Consider the following 7,578-nt stretch of genomic DNA (forward strand, 5'->3'; position numbering starts at 1 on the left):
GTGCCAGAGATACTACTGAGAAAAGGAGAGTGGGTCAGTTCAGCAAGATCAGGATTACACCCCACGCCAAGAGAGAAAAATGAAAGAAAAAATATAGGACAAAGCCCGACTCTGAAGGACAAATCCATGTTTGTGGCCACATTTGATCTGGCTGTATTATAAACACCATGTTCACTTGTCAGTGAGCTCTTCTACAAGAGGAAATAAAACTGTTACAGTTTTACAGTATCTACCCTTAACCGAAATACCTGAGCCAAAAAGTCAGGTTACCTCAAGCTATGCTAAAATTATTAATAATAAAATGTAAAGATGATTATCAAGTGATTCAACAAAGCTATGTAGTAATTTTCACTTAATAATTACTAGTTATACTTATTCACAAATTAATTTTATTAGATTATTTAATTCACTCTTTTTAGTAATTGTAGTGTGGACAGCATGAGGGAAGCTTATAACACTATGGTGTGTCAGGTGGCCAAAGACATGGCTGTCGCCCCAGTGACATCCATCAACACACTGCTCTGGTCAGCCACATCTGACATGGCCAAAGCCGATAAGCCATGTAAGCCTGACTTATGGCCTAAAGCCAACTGACCACCCCAATAGGTCTTGGCTACCTGTCTGGGGATGACACCTGACATCCTAATTAATTTGAATAGCTTAGAAGTAGGGTCGCCGGTCGGACAGGGCACAGATATATAAGGGTCTGGCCGAGATACCCAAGGCAGACTCGCAGCAGATGTGCAAACGGGACTCATGGAGAGAGAGAGAGCCAGAGGAACCTAGAGTGAAGCCTGTAACAGCTTGCCCAACCACGCCCAAGCCTGATGAACTGTCTCCTGGACCGACCGTGCCCTGCCCTGCCCTGCCCTGTCTTTAGAGATGTATACTGATGATACTGCTGTAATAAAACTTGACTTGTTGATCCAACCCAGCGTAATTGTGTTATACAAGGGCGGGAGCTTCTTGCGAATTGGTGCGTGACCGGATCCCCAAGCGTTGGAACTGAAGGGCGTCCTGAAGTGTCGGAACCGCGTAACTGAGTAAGTGTTGGAACTTGATTATTTCTCTATATTTCTCCCCTAACGATGGCAGAACCAGTGAATATGGCAGATTTTTATGGCAGGATTAAGCGGCACAAATAACTTGAGTCAGCTAGCTAACTTATCAACAGCATTAGGGGCACAAGGGATAGCACAAATTGTTACCACGCGTTTGAAGGGACCCTTCTAAATTCAAAGTATGGATCAAAATAGTATAAAAAGTATGCAGTTTTTGACAAATACTCACCAGGATAACATCAAACTTATAGCTTACCAGGCTAGTAGTGGGGCAGTCAGTGACTTTATTGCCGGTTTATGAGAGACCATGCTAGGGCTAGTTGGGATGAATTAAAAACTGAATTAGCAAGTAAATTCGCTGAGATTTCAGGCTTGCACAACATGCGTTTGTGATACTTCGGGCTATGAAACAAAAATCAGGTGAAAGTGTTCAACTATTTGCTGAGAATTACTTAACATAGCTGAAGAGGCATGTAGGATTGCCCCAGGGGAGATGGGAATGGCAACCACGCTGCAGTGGAAGCGGCAGTTGGTAGGGTTCTTTACTGATGGGTTGAAACATGATTACTAGCATGAAAGTAATGAGGAAAAATCCTGCAACCTTGGCCTTGGCTGTAGCCTCAGCCACCAGAGAACAGAACCTAAAGGGCTCGTTTTGATCTAAGGATAGGAAAAGCAGAGCATCATCAGAGCTAAGTAGGGAAGAACCAATGGAAATAGATCACTTCCCCCGCGAAATTGCTATCATTGTAACCGGCCAGGTCATAAAAGGCTAGAGAATGTAGGGCGAGGGTTAACCGAACAGTTAATGCTGTATCAGAGAGGAACCAACTGCTTACAGTCAGTCTCAAGTTTGTTGGGGTTGCAATCAACCTGGTCATTTTAGAAGGTGTCGAACAGGGAAACCAAAGAGATAGGTGGGCGGGCCTGTCGTCAGCCAAACAGGGGTAAACAAAGTAACCGATGGGATGGACCCGAGATCATCAGGATCACAGGAGTCAGGGAAGAAAAGATTTAAACTAGATACTCCTTCTCATGTTGAAGCCAATGAGGAGGAGAATGATAGGACAACATATCACGATCAATTTAGCAGGAAATCCTAGTTCATGTGCAGTTAAGATAGGGAAACAATCATATAGATGTCTTATAGATTCAGGAGCAGAAGTGTCAATCATGCATAGGAGAGTATTCGATACCCTTAAGGGCATTTATGAACTAGACAAAAGAGAGTAAACTTACAATCAGTTAACGGTAATGGCTTAACTGTAGATGGTAGATGTAGTTGTCACGTTCCAGATAAGAGGGTTACCCTAAAGCATAGATTTTTACGTGGTAGGTGATATGAATAGAAACATTATCTTAGGTAAGTGATTGGCTAAGAGACAATGGAGTAAGACTTTATTGCGACTTAGGGCAGCCTTAGGATAGGGAAAAACTTATGTATCTCTTGAGGAAGATATCCACATTGCTTCATTGGTCAGATTAAAAGGCGACACAATCATTAAACCAAACAGCAGAAATGTATGTCAAGTGAAGGTCAAAGCGTGCCCATATTTTGAGGAATGTTCTATATGTCAGATATATCGGGCATAGACAAAGGGTTATTTAGCGTCTGAACCAGGACTAATGGTTGGCAACTTTCGGTAGTTAAGTTGAATAAGGATTCAGAAAGTACCAGTCATGATTGTTAACAGTACAAACAGAACATTCAGATTAAGGAGAGGTTGTGTTATTGGTCGAATGGAACAGATCCTCAAGGCGAATTCTATAACTTATAACCAGTCAAGCATGGCCCACGCCAGTATAGTAGTGACTTAGCAACCCAAGTCGACACCTCTCTGGAACACCTAACGACATTCCAACGCCTTGTAGGAAGCCAACAGAGACATCTTTGCAAAGAGTGACATGGACTTAGGGCACAGGGACACTGTAAGGATGAAAGATTGACACGAGGAGATCAACCCCATCAGGATGAAGCCGTGATCGGACACCCCTCAACAAGCGTAGAAAGTCGACAAGGCCATCAATGATATGCTTGCCGCCAACATCATTCAGCGGTCTGCGTTCTCCTTGGAGTTTCCAGTAGTCGTAGTAGACAAAAAAGATGGCAGCAAAAGGTTCTGTGTAGATTTCAGCCCTAAATAAGGTAACACGCCCTATTTGAGCCTCTCCCATTCATTGATGATATCTTAACGCAGTTAGATAAAGCTAAGTACTTTTCGACCTTGGATTTGAAGTCTGGATACTGGCAAATACAAATGAATGAACAAGATAAGGAAAAGACTGCTTTGCTTGCCACCGAGGATTGTTTGAGTTCTCTGTCATGCCTTTTGGTTTATGCAATGCCCCATCTGTCTTCATGGAATTAATGAATGAGGTACTACAAGATCTGGAAGACTTTGCTATCGCTTATCTAGATGATATTCTCATTTATTCAGGGACTTTAGAAGAACATTTGACACATATTCAGACAGTTTTTTGATAGGATCCATGAAACATTAGGTTGAAGCTGAAGTTGTCCAAATGCACATTGCCAAATCGGAAACTGATTACTTAGGGTTTGTAATCAACAAGGATGGCATCAAAGCGGACACCAAGAAGGTCGAGGCAATCAAATCCATGGGTTCTCCAACCACTGTCAAAGAAGAGTAATGCAGTTTCATAGGGATGTGTAGCTATTACCGACGGTTCATACCTAACTTCTCCAAGATAGCTGAGCCCATAATCAGTTTGACAAAGAAGTATGCCAGATTCAGATGGGCCTTGAGGAATGTCAGGATGCTTTTAATTTCCTTAAAGATAGTTTAGCGGTCGTTACCACTCCTGACTTACCGGACCCAAACAAGCCATTACTGCTATACACAGATGCCAGTGACACCTGCATAGGAGCAAGTCTTTGCCAAGTAAGTAATGGCGGCATTGAGAAGCCTATCCACTTCCTTTCTCACAAGCTGAGTGACACTCAGACCAGGTGGTCCACCATTGAGAAAGAAGCCTACAGCGATTCACTATGCCCTACAGAAATTGGATCATTATCTCCACAATTCAACATTCACCATCAAGGCGGACCACAAGCCTTTAAAGTACCTGCTGGACTCACCCATGCAAAACAAAAGGTTCAGCTGTGGGCACTTTCGGAATAGCGGTTACAATTGCAAGATTGAGTACATTGCGGGCACTGAGAATACATGTCTTGGATTTACTATCCCGTTCCCTCTGGCGGAAGCCCTCCGTGAAGATGACAATGAGGTAGAGATTGACAGGAGTGACAACAGCCTACAGATTAACGCCTTTGACTCGACACATTTCGATCCGAAAACTTTTGCCAGTTGTCAGGCGAAGATAACTGCCCAATGAAACCTGACCCCAAGGCTTTTGAATTTGACATGATTGCTGAACAAGCCAAGGATGACGAGATCCAAGCAATTCGAGTCCAGTTGGAGAAAGGACAAGGGATAAAGCAAATCTGAAAAGTTTATCATCATGGATGACCTGTTGTATTATATTGCAAATATTGATGATGAACCTGTTACCAGACTGTATGTACCAGAACAGCTCAAGAACCATCTTATCACCCAATATCCGCGACAACAACGGACATATGGGTATAGATAAGACCTTTGATTCACTGAAGCCCAAATATTACTGGCCAAATATGTTCAAACATCTCTATGCACATGTGTCACAATGTGTCACTTGCCAGTCGCGAACACTCAAAGGCAAGAAGCCACCTTTACAAGAGGCGGACATGCCACCATACCCATTTGCTAAGCTCAGCATGGACTTATCAGGGCCTATCCAAAATCACTATCCGGTAATAAGTACATTATTAGCTTTGTAGATCACTTCAGTGGATGGCCGAGGCTTTTCGCCGTCCCCGACAAAACCAAGGTCACAGTAAGCACCTGTTGATAGAAGAGATCTTCCCTCGTTTGGCTCACCACTTCAAATTGTAACTGACAACGGGACAGAGAATGTAAATAAGGTTGTTCGGGAAACCTTGGCCACACTGGGTGTACATCATGTGACAACCTCTTTCTACCACCCCAGGCAAATAGTAGAGTAGAAAGATTTCACCGCACTATGCATGATGTCCTTGCAAAAGATACAGGACAACATGGCAACATGGGATCTGTATCTCAACCAGGCGTTAGCAGCCATCGGTTCAATGTAAGTGAATCATCAAGGTTCTCCCTTTCTTCTTACTTTACCATCGGGATGTAGTACTACCTGTTGACAGCCTCCTCCGACCAAGGCGCTGAAGTATGCTGGTGAAAACGAACACAAAATAGCCCTCCAGCAACAACACAAATCCTTTGTGCTTCCGTACACAGACACATGAAACAAGCTAAAGCGTCGACAGGCCAAATATGCTAACGGGTCGCCCGAACCTAATGATATCACGGTAGGCGATCCATTATATCTCCGACATCACCAAAGGTCTAGCAAACTGCAGAATAAGTGGAAGCCATACTATCGCGTCATTGAACAACCATCACCGAACACATTAAGTGATAAGAAACCAGCTTCGATGGGACGACTACAAGGTCACATGCTGAACACTACGGTAGCAAAACTAGAGTGGGAGCTACCAAAGGAAGGTCAAGAGAGACTTGAGGAGAAAAGCACAGTATGTAGTACCCCATCAGACTCAAGCACAGAGGAAGATGGCGTAAAGGACAAGGTTAATCCATTGCAAACCATTGCTAAACTTCCGTCAAGAAAGGTCAGATTCAGAAGAAGAGGAAGACATCCTTTGACTGAACTAGCCAAGCGCCCTAAGGTCCAGAAACAAACACAACGCAAGGTCCGAATCAGATGGCGATCATGCAGATGCCTCCCCAAGCGAAATGGTGTATGACTCTGGCGATAATGAAGACATGACGGTCGATGCCCTTGATCGACAACCCGTAGTTCCTAGTGTGAAAAACAGAAGCGTGAAGAAATTGCTTGAGGCAATGGTTGGTCTACTGTAATGGCTTCACAGTAACCAGTAAATCTGAAACCCAAACAAGTATACAGATAATGTAGATTAGATGTCAATGTATCAATAGGATAGTTGAAGTTTACTTGATGGTCATATTTTGTATATAGTTCCTTTTCATTATATGTATTTGGTTGTTTATATATAATGTATGATTTTCACTCAGAGTATGGGACCGGATTATGCTACTCTGCTTGTTAGGGTTAACCAGTGGTAGCGTTATGTTTGAAAATATAATCTTCCAGAAATTGAATGAAGTGACTTCTGACAAGGTCCGCGATGGCTTATAACATTTGTTCTTGATCTAAGCCCGTTATAAGCAGTTCATTACAAAGTGTAAAGCTAATATTGAGCAAAAATTCGGCTTCAATATAAAAGTCTGTTAAATCGTTATCACTCAAGAAGCGACTAACGAGGAATTGTGGGAATGTACATTAAACTCCATGATGAAGTTGAAAGTTTAAACACAACCCTAATTAACAAGTGATAGCTTTGAGGACTATGGAAGGTTGCAACCTCGACACAAGCGTTCCCTTTGCCTTTTATTGGAAGTGCGCTAAGTTTTCTCTTTGGCACAGTATCTGAAGGTGACCTTCGCTCCATAAGACAAAACATCACGTAGTCTAGCCTCGAACCAAGCGGGTTGATGCATGTAGTGAAGGAAAGTTTATCTCTACTTAATCGTCTAGAGTACAAATATCTGAAAATAGGCACCACGATTAATGGTATTTTAGATGTACTTGATGAAGTAGAACACAAAATAGCCAATGTTACCTCTAGCATTACCAACAGAATAATAAGGCTAGAGTGGTCCACTAAAGTTTATCTTCAGATTAGTTTAGTAATAGAAGAAATCAGGGGCATGCTACAAACATTACTGTCATACATAGAACACCTTCAGTTACAGCTGAATATGTTAGCCCTGGGGCGACTATCGCCCAGTACAATCACCCTCAAATCTATTTATGCTACTAAAGGAGATTAAGAATCACTTACCCCGAAGTTTCAATTAGCGGGGAGATCAGACAGAGATCTATGGAAATTCTATAAAACCCTTACCTGTAACACTGTTGTAGAAGGAGGAAAAATCTTAATAATTGTACCTATTCCACTTCTGGATAGTGGGGGAAAATTAGAAATCTCATAATTTACCATTACCCATGACATCCAAGCACCAAAATCTCGATGATAAGCAGATCCATGATATAGTTGCAAAATATCAATTGGAAACTGGCGTGATAGCGGTAGATGTAGCCGAACTAAATATGCACTATTGAAAATCTCTGAACTCCAGGCTTGTACTCACCCTCTGACAAGTTATTGTCATATTCAAAGTCCTATTTACCTATCAATTTAAGTCAACTGTGTGTAATTGCTTTGTTTATGAAAGACCCAGCTAAAGTAGAAAGACTGTGTAAGGCGAAGTGGAACCTGAGTTTATCTTACCGGTGGCGAATATTTAACCTCAGGACAGTGGGTAGTCACAACTAACCGCCGCCCTAGAGTTCACGATGGAGTGTGTGAACATCGTCA

This window comes from Haliotis rubra, unplaced genomic scaffold (assembly GCF_003918875.1).
Source record: "Haliotis rubra isolate DU_JTF1 unplaced genomic scaffold, ASM391887v1 Scf129, whole genome shotgun sequence".
Classification (NCBI taxonomy): Eukaryota; Metazoa; Mollusca; class Gastropoda; order Lepetellida; family Haliotidae; genus Haliotis; species Haliotis rubra.